The sequence below is a fragment of the Poeciliopsis prolifica genome, unplaced genomic scaffold (genome assembly GCF_027474105.1).
Source record: "Poeciliopsis prolifica strain line A6 unplaced genomic scaffold, Auburn_PproV2 SCAFFOLD109, whole genome shotgun sequence".
Taxonomy (NCBI): Eukaryota; Metazoa; Chordata; class Actinopteri; order Cyprinodontiformes; family Poeciliidae; genus Poeciliopsis; species Poeciliopsis prolifica.
The window spans coordinates 958498-969523 of NW_026562484.1; the positions used below are offsets into that span (position 1 = coordinate 958498).

Below are 11026 nucleotides of genomic sequence, written 5' to 3' on the forward strand. Positions count from 1 at the left end.
GAACTTCATGTCAGATTTTATCTGCTGCTGAAAACATGAACCAACAAAATGTCAGAAAACAGAAACTTTATTTATTTTACCAGAAAGTTTTACATTCTAAGATATCAACCAAATTCACATGAAGCTAAAAGCTCCTTTTAATCTGTTGAATGTGGGTTAGGACATTGATGGCTGCACAGTGGTGCAGTTGGTAGCTCTGTCGCCTTGCAGCAAGAAGGTTTTGGGTTTGATTCCCGGCCCGGGTCCTTCTGCACAGAGTCTGCATGTTCTCCCTGTGCTTGGTGGTTCTTCCTCCCACTGTCCAAAAACAAGACTGTCAGGTTAATTGGTCTCTCTAAGTTAAGGTGTGTGGTGTGTGTGTGTGTGTGTGTGTGTGTGTGTGTGTCTCTGTGCTCAGACTAGTGACCTGTCCAGGTGACCCCGCCTCTCGCCCAGAACGTAGCTGCAGAGGCACCAGCACCTCCTGACCCACCAGGGACAAGGTGTTAGAAAATGGATGGATGGACGTTGATCCATTATCAGCAGAACCAGCGTCCTTAGAGGCGGTCCAAACTCCTCTGATCAGAATCTGTAAAACTTTGAGGTTTCAGGAGGAAGTCAGAGCTGCAACTGCAGGTTGTTCAAATTTATCTTCAACAAGAGAAAACATGCAAAGATAGAGCTGCTTACCGACTATAGAAAGGTGTAAACTGCTGTAATAAATAAATATTTATCCACCACATATTCAGAAACGTCTCAATAATCTTTAACTCACCACTTTGTTTGCCAGCTGCCAATAAACAGCAGAGAAGAGGAATCAGACGTGGAAAAGTGGAGAACAAACAAAGCCTCCATGTTTTTGTCTGGAGGAAAAGTGGCTGAGATGTGATATTTTTCTGGCTTGCTAACATTTAGCACATAACACAGTTTGTCTGTTAAAGTGTCATTGTGTGGATCAGGATCAGGCGCTGCTCATTTATTACATCTAGAGATGTTTTAACATGTTAGTTTCAGGAAATGTCAAACTCTCTGAGTCACTTTCAGCTTGTTTTGAAGTGCAGGTTATAAATTACACACCAGTTTTTAAATGACATAAATAGATAAAGTTGCAGTTATTCTAAAATAATTATAAAATCAGTTTAGGATTAGGGTTAGGATTAGGGTTCGGATTAGGATTAGGGTTAGGGTTAGGGTTCAAATCAGAGAAATAATACAATCTGACTATTCTGAGAATCAGAATGAGCTAAAAACACAACATGTGATCTCTGTTCTTATGAACGTTTCATATTTTCCTCTAATAACTATGAGCTGCATTTTGTTTATTCAGGAACTTTGCTTTGTGTTCCTGGTTTCTGGTACGGGCGTAAATGTGACGCACAAGCCTCCAGTGCTAACAGCGATGGAGGACAGCGGCTCTTCTCTCGGTCCACTGCGTTCATGTCTGCTCCTGAAATGATCTGATTGGTGGTTGGAAAAACTCTCATTGTGTTCAAGTTGTGCTAAAAGTAGTTAGCCAATCATCTCAATGCTAAAACTGTAGCAGCTAATGCTAATGTTAGCATCCACAGTCCACATTTCTAAAAAAGTTCCTGAAATCTGGAAAGATGAATGGATGGAATAAAACTTTGATCTGATCTGTTGGTTAAAAACCTGAAAAATAAATTAAAAACTATAAATATTTTATTTTTGAGTTCTAATGTTTATTCAGGATTTAGCAGGAAAAAAGGATTTTGAATGGAAAATGTTGTCAATATCTGGTTTTCAATTAAAATATAATAAACTAATTACAGACCCTGCAGGAAACTGAACAATGTTTCCTAGTTTTCAAATATATTTTATGGTAAATTTGTGGGATTAGCAGATTAATGTTCCTGAGTCTTATTTATAAGAGTAATATAGAAAAATATTAACTCTTCATTTTGTTTTAATTTAGAGTTAATAGATAAAATCAGAGTGATTATTTATCAATATACCAGTGGATTAAGTCAGTGCAGAAGGATAAATAATGAAGATTATTCATTAATATTTACTGAATTAATCTGACAGTTGAAAACTCATCATCATCTCTAATTAATCTAAATCTATGTTTCCTCCTCCAGAGTTTTATCATGAAAGCTGATCAGAACATTTAGCAGAACAAACTTCCTCCTTCCAACCAGAAGAAACTCTGAGATAAATGAAGCTGCATGTCATCAGAGTTAATCTGGATTACAGACATTTTCTAAGAATTATTAACATTTTAATCAGACTGAGCTGCAGGATCTATAAAGTTCAGTGTTTCAACAATAATTTGTTTCTTTATAGTTTTGCAGCAAATGGTGAAAATTAGGAGTAAAATGATCAGAACCAGGAGATTCTTGTTTTTAATATTTTTACCGTTTGTGTGGGCTGGTATTATAATGGGTAAGTAAAATATTTATTGCTTCCTTTGTTTTATTATCATTCAGATTTGAACAGGTTATTGCTTTCAAAGTGAGGATGAAACAGGAAATGCAGTGAAAATATTAATAATAAATATTGAAACATGATTCAGTAACTCTGTTATTTCTGGTCTCATATTTTTCTGATCATTTACTCACCAACATGTCTCCCTCTGACTAATAATTTCACAATTCAGATTTTGATGTTTGTGAGAAAATTTAGAAAATTAAAACACAGAAAACATTTGAATGTTTTTTCTTTGCCATATTGAATAAATGTTATTTTATTATTTCACAGATGAATCCAGAATTACTAACAGGAGTTTCAGGTTAAAACTAATATTTTATTTCTGCAAACAGGTTTTTTCTATCTCACAGTAATATTTATATTTTATAGCAGAGCAGCAATAGTCCAAACCTGAAGCTGATAAATGAAGGAAGGAGCTAAAGATTAGGGTGATGGCAAAGAGCCTCTGAGGTTTGAATTTCATCAAAGACAAATAATCAAAATACCAGCAAACAAAAAGCTGCTCAAAGGTTCTGCATCAGAGCGATTCCTCCATGTTTCCTATCAGAACCAGAACTTTTGGTTCAGTGAACATCATCTGGATCATGGAGACTATTTGCTGAGATCTTGTTTCCAGGCAGGTTTTCTATGATCCTTCAGAGGGATCTGGGTTTCCTCTTCAACACCTTTACACTCAACTTTCTTCTGCTTTTATTGTTGCAGAGTCTGAAACCAGCATGTCCTGTGTTATCAACCAGGACTGTATTTTACCATGTCGGATCAGGAATCGGGTTGCAATGATGACATGGGAGCGTGAAATACCAAAATCAAGGATTGTAAGTTATGACCAGGGTAACATCAGAACCTCTGAGAGCTTCAGATCCAGAGCGTCTCTGTTTGAGGATCAGATCTCCAGAGGAAATTGCGACCTGCTGCTGAGAGGAGTGAAGGTTGATGATGAGGGAACATATAAGTGCAATGTATTTTTACCTGTGGAGCAAAGTGAGCTGGAAAGCGCTCGAGCTATAGGAGTAGATCCACATAGGATTTATCACATATTTCCTGTTCATCTTGCAGTAGAAGGTAGGACACCTTTATTTAAAAACATTTTTATTGAGTTGTATTTTGAAAGTTTTTATGTTTTGGTTCCAGGACATTTATCTGCTTAATAGTTCTTTATTTTCTCTTATTGTTTTCAGCTCCAGTTTCTGACATCAGAATCCATCAGGATGGAAACAGAACCACCTGCAGCTCAGAGGGGATCTACCCTCAACCTGAACTCACCTGGTCCACTGAGCCTCCATCCAACACGACTCTGCAGAGGAGAACCACAGTCCATCAGACTGAGGAGAAGCTTTATGACATCAGCAGCTCTCTGACGGGTCCAGACGGTTCTGATCGGATCTACAGCTGCACCATCAGAACCAGGAGCAGCCAGAGGAGAGCAACTTTAAATATTCCAGGTCCAGAAAGTTCTGCTATCATTTAATAAACTTAATTTGATTTTATTTGAAACCTCGACATGAAATATGCAGGTTATTCCAATATTTACAAAAAAGCTGCTTCATAAAATCAATATAATTTATTAATGAAAATATTTTTTAATTGTTGCTGATTTATATAAAATTTGCTCTGCAGATGCTTTTCTTGTTGATGTTCATTCAACACTTTATTTATTAAAGATTTACTTTTAGTTGATTCCAGGTGCTGATTTCTCTCTAGAAGCTGTCAAAGTTTCAAACTTTAAGTTTGAAATAACTCAGTAACTTTGACCTTTGTTTCCATCTCAGTCTTTGTTGCTTTCTCAGGTGCTGAGGTTCCAATCAGCTGCACTTCCTTCAACATTTCTGCGTCCAGTTTGGTCTGGAGGTTCAACCAGCGTCAGATCATCCTGACCAAGACTGACAGAAACATCTACAACATCTCAGAGGAGTGGAGGAAACATGTGAGGGATGTTTCAGCGTCCGGCAGCCTCACCTTACAGAATGTGACCTCAGATCAGGAGGGAGTTTACAGCTGTGAGCTCAGTGATGATGAGGAGACGATGATAACTCAGCTCTATCTGAGGAGGACTGGAGGTAACAGGATTCAGGATTTCAGCTTCATTAGATGCTCACAATCTGACATTGTAAACTATAAATGAGTCTTTAAGCTAAACTCCTGAACTTCTTTGGTTCCAGAGAATCTGGTGGTTCCTGAACTCATCAGACGGACGGTGGTTTGTGTTGTGATTGCAGCAGCAGCAGCTGGATTCATAATGTTCTACAAGAAAAAATGGAGGAAAGTGAAGCTCTGCAGCTTTAAAGCTTTCATTCACATTCAGAGAGTGGTTTTGTTTTAATGCCATTCTCCCATTTTACCCTCAAGATGATTGATGAGCTGTGATGGTTTCACTAAATGATCAGCTTCATGTTCTTGAGATGATTCTCATATTTGGAGATATTTCTGTTTTTATTTTTAGGATGATTTCATCTTCTGCCCAGCAGGGGGCGCAGCTAAACATATTCTTTATATTCTTCCAGCTAAACTTTCTCAGATCTTTATCAATAAAATGTTTATTTCTATAGAAAATTAGTTTTTTATTACATATTGATGATTTATGAGCTTTTATGATTTACAAGCTTTATTTAGTTTTATTATTAGTTCTTTATATTTAGTTTTTCCTCACATTTGTACATATTTCTGTTTAATCTAAATGTGAAGATTTTACTCTGGTTGCATCTTCTGCCCAGCAGGGGGCGCAGCTGAACATGTTCTTTATATTCTACCAGTTTCTCAGAAATTGATCAATAAAATGTTTATTTCTATAGAAAATGAATTGTATTACATAAATAGATGATTTGTGAGCTTTGATGTAGTTTAACAAAATGATTATTTCTTCATGTTCTTTTGTTGTTTCTCATATTTGTTCATTTATGTTGATGTCTTTTAATTATTTGTCACATTTGCATATATTTCAGATTTTTTCCTAAGATTTTACTGTGTGTGTAACATCTGCCCAGCAGGGGGCGCAGCTAAACATATCATTTATATCCTTCCAGCTAAACTTTCTCAGATCTTTATTAATGCCATGATGTTCATTTCTGTTGAAAGATTTCTACATAATCATTTGTTATTGTATAAATACTTTGTTTTTTAAATAAAGAAACATTAATTTTAAATGCCTCCTTTATTTTTCCAACAGCGTAACATTGATCACCAAAATACATGAGGATGATTTGTGTTTCTGTTTAGAATGAAGTGATAAACTTGTTACATTGGGGAATATTTTGCTACAGATATTTACATGTCAGGAGGATTCATCAGATGAATAAATGAGGTTAAAGGCAGCAGCAAAAACAGAAGATAAACATTTTATTCAAGTCATGTAGCAACAACAGATTAGATCAGAAACATTAAACTGCAGAAAACACAACATCATGACTTAAAGTGCTGCAAACATTCAGGTTATACATGTAAACATTAAAACACTAATGGCCTCATCAGTCAGTTTGTCTTCATTAGATTTTACATTAAGGGATTATTTATCTTCACTGAGCTGCAGTAAACTCAGCTGTTTGGGATTTAATGGTTTCACTTTAATCCACTGAAAATAAGATGGTGACATTTATTTTGATCAGTTTCCTTCATCACTGCATATTAAGGGAGTCATAATGTTGCAATTATTGGCTTCATCCTTACATATTAGACTCTATTCAACTGTACATTTATGTACAAACATATTTAAAGTTAAATAAAATAAATATTTGCAGTCATTGGGAGTGAAATGTTGAAATTAGTTTTGAAATGTTTCCAGTTCAATCACACTTTAACCTCCAAAAACCCCGAAAATGATTTAATGGAACAAAGTTAAAATATGTGGACAAGATGTTTAACTAAAGAAGAATAAATAAAACCTAAGAAGGAAAAATTCAGTCAGTGATTTTTCTCTTTTGGGGGATTTCATACTGAATGATGCACCAGCTGAACATCTTTTATATCTATGAAAGATTGACTGGTGACAAATACTATTTAATTGACCGTATATTTAAATTCATTAGAAACAGAAACAGATGCATTAATATTTGACTCACCATCAACTTTGAGGTTGATAAATGTTTCCTTGGATCCGCTGGTGGAGCTCTTGAAACATTTATATCTGCCTTCATCCTGAAGCTTCACTCCCGTCAGCAGAAGTGAGAGGTTATTTCTGGGAATCTGGTCTTTGAATAGGAAGGTTCTGTTTCTAAAGCACTGGTTCTGATGGCCCAGCTGGTCTTGGTTATGGTAGAAAGAGTGAACATGAAGCTGTCCTTCAGTATAAGACCAGTGAAGGACTAAATCATGTCCATTTGTTAAACTACAAGGGAGGATGCAGCTCTGCATGAAGAGACAGGAAACTTCAGAATCTGCAAAATACAGTAAAGAAGTAAATCATGATTTATTCATTTTGACTGAAATGAATCAGATCATGGATAAAATCTGCTGTTGGTGCTAAATGTGGGTTTAGTTTCCCTCTTAAGTCTCTAAAAGCAGCTAAAATAACTCCAAATAAATAGAATAAATCTGCATGAACAAACATTTAAATAAAATGTGTTGCCACATGTAGGGAAGCTCCAGATACTTTCTCTGTGCAGCTGCAGCCAGATGGCGCCGTGCAGGAAGATATCAGCCACCGAAACACTTTAATCCTTCACTGAGGATCAAACTCATCTAAACCTGGAAGAAGAACTGAAAACACTCACCTGGTGAGGAGAAAGTCGAGCAAAGAAAGTTTGTGATCACAAGAATCACCAAGATTTTCTCTGCAGAATGTTCCTGCTCCATTTCATGTTAGAGACGAGGAAAGTCTCTTCCTGAAACTTCTGCTCCTCCTGCATGTTGAGACATGAATGGATTAAAACCACAGGATCAAGTCCCAGCAGGAAGTCTGGCTTTACTTTGTAAAAAAATAAAAAGTCACTCTGTATTTAAAAGAAGGGTCATTTTTATATTTTAACATTTGTCCTTGAAGCTACATGTTTGACCTTCAGGTCAACAAAAGATCTTTTTGTTCTTTATTCAGAACAGAAAACACAAATCAAATGATGAGAAAATCAGAAACAGATCAGATTTCACCTGCAGGAAAACAAAACAAATGAAACATTTCAACATTTTCAGTTTGAAAACTTTTAGGCTTTTGATTCAGATGTTTGCAGACATTTAGACTGATCAGCTGTTTTAAAATGGTTTTAAAATGTTTCTTATTAAATGCAGGACTGCAGAGTCTTCATCCTTTCAGGAGTCTGAAGTTCATTAAAACATAAAAATCTGATCAATATCAGCTTTTCTTATTTTGGAGCTGATGTTTCTTCATATTAGTTGAGAGGAATATATTCATAAACATGTTTATAACTGTACAGATTATCATTGTATTAAAACATTTTAGGATGAGATCATTTGGTCATAAATGTGTAAAATCTTAAACTGATCAGCTTGAGCTCCTCCTGCTGTGGAGATGGAAAATAATCAATAATCAAAGTAAGATTATTGAAATACAGAAATCAATTTGTCATTTTACCATTTTTACAATATTTCATCTGTAAGATTATTACTGCAACAATCAAAATGATCAAAATAAGCAGGTGTTGACCCCTCCTGCTGTGATGTCATGTCCTGTAACTCGTCCAGGACGTTAAAGCGAGATGGAAGTAGATTTTCACCGTGATTTAAATGGTTCTTGTCTCAACTGGTCCAGGAACGGCTCCAGCTTCTGCTGTTGTTCTGAATCCAAACACGTTTTAGCAGGAAAGACGCTTTAATGCGACGAATACAGATGATAAATGCAGCGCTGCAGCTGCATGTCAGCAGGCGAATCATCCAGTGGATTCGTTCAATACATCAGATTTTTATTGTAGAAATTTAAAAGAACAAAATCCAAGGTGTGTGAAACTCTAAATGCAGCTATAAGGAAACATCTCCTGATTGCAGCAACAGGAAGGGTCAGAGGTCAGATCAGATCAAACTTTAACTCCTGGCCTCCAGCAGAAACTGTTTGTTTGTTTGTCAGTGCAGAGATCTGGTCTCTAGCGGCTCCTCTGGGCTCAACGGTTTCAGGAAGAGGTCGTGACCTCAGCAGCCGCTTCTACTGGAGATGGTGTCAAATTTCCATCTATCATTTACGTTTATGGTCTTGCTAAACAACTTTTGCCATTTTTTGTTATTGTTTTTTACAGAAGTAACAAAACAACATAAAAATTTCAAAACACTTATTGGATAACAAATTTATCTCAAATTAATAGTTAATTCCCAAATTAACTCTTAGTTTGTGAATGGAAAGATGAAATAAAAGCGATCATTGTTTTGTTATATAACTGTGACTCTGTGCAGCTGGACTTCAGTATGAAGCTCCTCACTGATCAATGGGGAGATTGTTAGATATTTTTTAATATTATCATTTTGTTGTTACTTTAGTTTATATTCAGTCTAAAGTATTATTGCGATTTAGTATAAACTGACCTGGAGGTTACAACTGTCTTCATGCGAGATAGTAAAACTTTATGGTTCTCAGACCTAAAGTTTTCTCTGGTGTTTATCTACCCGGTCTTAGGTGACAGTTTGACCCAGAGCTGAACTGGGCTCAGATTGTAAATTAGATATCACACCTGGAACTGAGTTGTTGGTCTGTTTGTGTTAAATGTTTTACGACCTCTGTTGTTTGATGCTTTGACAATAAAGAGGGAGCTCACGTGAAAGCAGATCAGAACTCTCTTTTGACCAGCCCGGAGGAGCTGTTGATCGGGATTTCTCCTTCTGCAGAAGCCTGACCATATTTAATTCATATACGTTGTCTGTGGTATTTTATTGTAGGTTCGAGGAAAATACCTAACATTTATTGGTGCCGAAACCCGGGATCTCTCAACCCCCCGCTGTCAGGCAGAGGAAGACGCCTGAATCCGTGCACGGCCAGAGTCATTTGGAGACCTGGAAAGAAAGACCCAGGAAGTGAATTCTTTGCTGGGCCAGCGACACAGGTCCGACTTTGTCTGTCAACGGCGGAGTGACGAGATCCGACTGGACAACTTGAGAACTACAAAAACGTAGGTGAATTTTAAATGGTTATTTTAGAGGTGTGAATGCCCTTGTTAACCAGCGAGTTAACTAAAATTCTGGGGTTTGAGAATCCCTGCCAACCAGCGAGTTGACTAAAACTCAGGTTTGAGTATCCCTGTTTTAACTAAAACTCTGAGGTGTGAGTGCCCTTGTTAAACGATGTTTTTAACTAAAACTCTGAGGTGTGAGTGGTTCCTTGTCAAATGGTATTTTGGCTAAAAATCTCAGTCTTGTTATTACTATATGTCATTGCTGGTTTGTGTGCTGCTTTGTTGATGTGTGCGTATGCGTGAAAGACTGTGTGGAGGTTTAAATACGGCTCTGTATTTTACCTCATATAAAACAGTAGGGGGTAAGCAGCAAACCTCTTGTGGATGCAGAGGCAAGATTCTCCCACTCGAAAGAGTTGAAGTGGAGAATACCACAACAAGGTATTTTTAATTGCTGGCCTACTGAAAAGATCTCCAGTTCATAGAACTCCCTAGGAGTTAACAAAACTGGACTAAATTTTAAATAAATAAAAATTTGAAGCCAAAACTGCAAGTGATTTGTATAATGGAAAATGCAAATTCGTGTAATTCCTCACTCGTTGAGGGCCCCGATGGGGATGAGAAATACATGCTGTCCAGATTTCCTGGTAGCATGGTATACATAAATAAAAATAAAAAAAAAAATGGAAAAAGAAATATAAAATAGATGGGAAGCTAAAAATTGATCAATGGAAAAAAAATTAGAGGCTCGTCCGGGATTCCTTACACACACGCCGCTGACGGAAGGAGTATGACGCGCTGAAATCTACCGGTAGTCAGGTTCTGCGGACCTGTTTTAAAAAGTCCCGGGGGGTAACTTCCTCGCTGGGCCAGCGTTTTAGGTCACCTCCTTCTGCCAGCAGCAGATTGCCGGAATACAAACCGAGAAAGAGCAGGAATCAACCAAGTACTTGACTAAATAGAAGAAATACGGTATAGATGGCGTGTTAAAAGTAAAACAATAGAAAAATGTGGTGTGTAAATTGGAAACAAGCGCTAGTTCGAAAAGTGGTACCAGACATCAGGAAAATATTGGTTGTTGTTAGAGCCTAACATAAGTTTGAGATATCTCTTTTTAAATGTGCACATTATTTAAAACAGGATCCTGAAGAACACTGTTTAAGGAAGAAAAAATAAATTAAAACATGAAAAATGTTAACCAAAAATATTGGAAAGTTTCTGAAGCTTCAGTAAAATTTAATAAAATTAAGTATAAGTTGCTAAACAATTTGAGAAAAGCAAAAAGATGAGGACTGACTGATAATCGATGACTGATAAAAATTTTGACTGACTACATATCTGACTAATCGTTTTGTGTTCTGTGTTTCTGTTTGTGTTCATGCTGGCGTAAAAGAGTGTGATTGAAAACTTTTAAATAAATAAGTAAAACAAAAGGAAGTCCAAAAAGTGAGGGAAAAGAAGGTTAGGAAGATATAGAGTATTGGCAAATAAATAAACAAGGATCTGAATAAATAAATGGTTCAGTAAATAAATGAAATAAAATAAAAGGATGATCTAAA

The 11026-nt window shown here is 36.5% G+C and overlaps 1 pseudogene; it reads left to right on the top strand.

Annotated features, from left to right (window-relative positions):
• Positions 1 to 2378: 2378 nt before the first annotated feature.
• LOC129354387 (programmed cell death 1 ligand 1-like) lies at positions 2379 to 4710 on the top strand (annotated as a pseudogene).
• The last annotated feature ends 6316 nt before the right edge of the window (positions 4711 to 11026 follow it).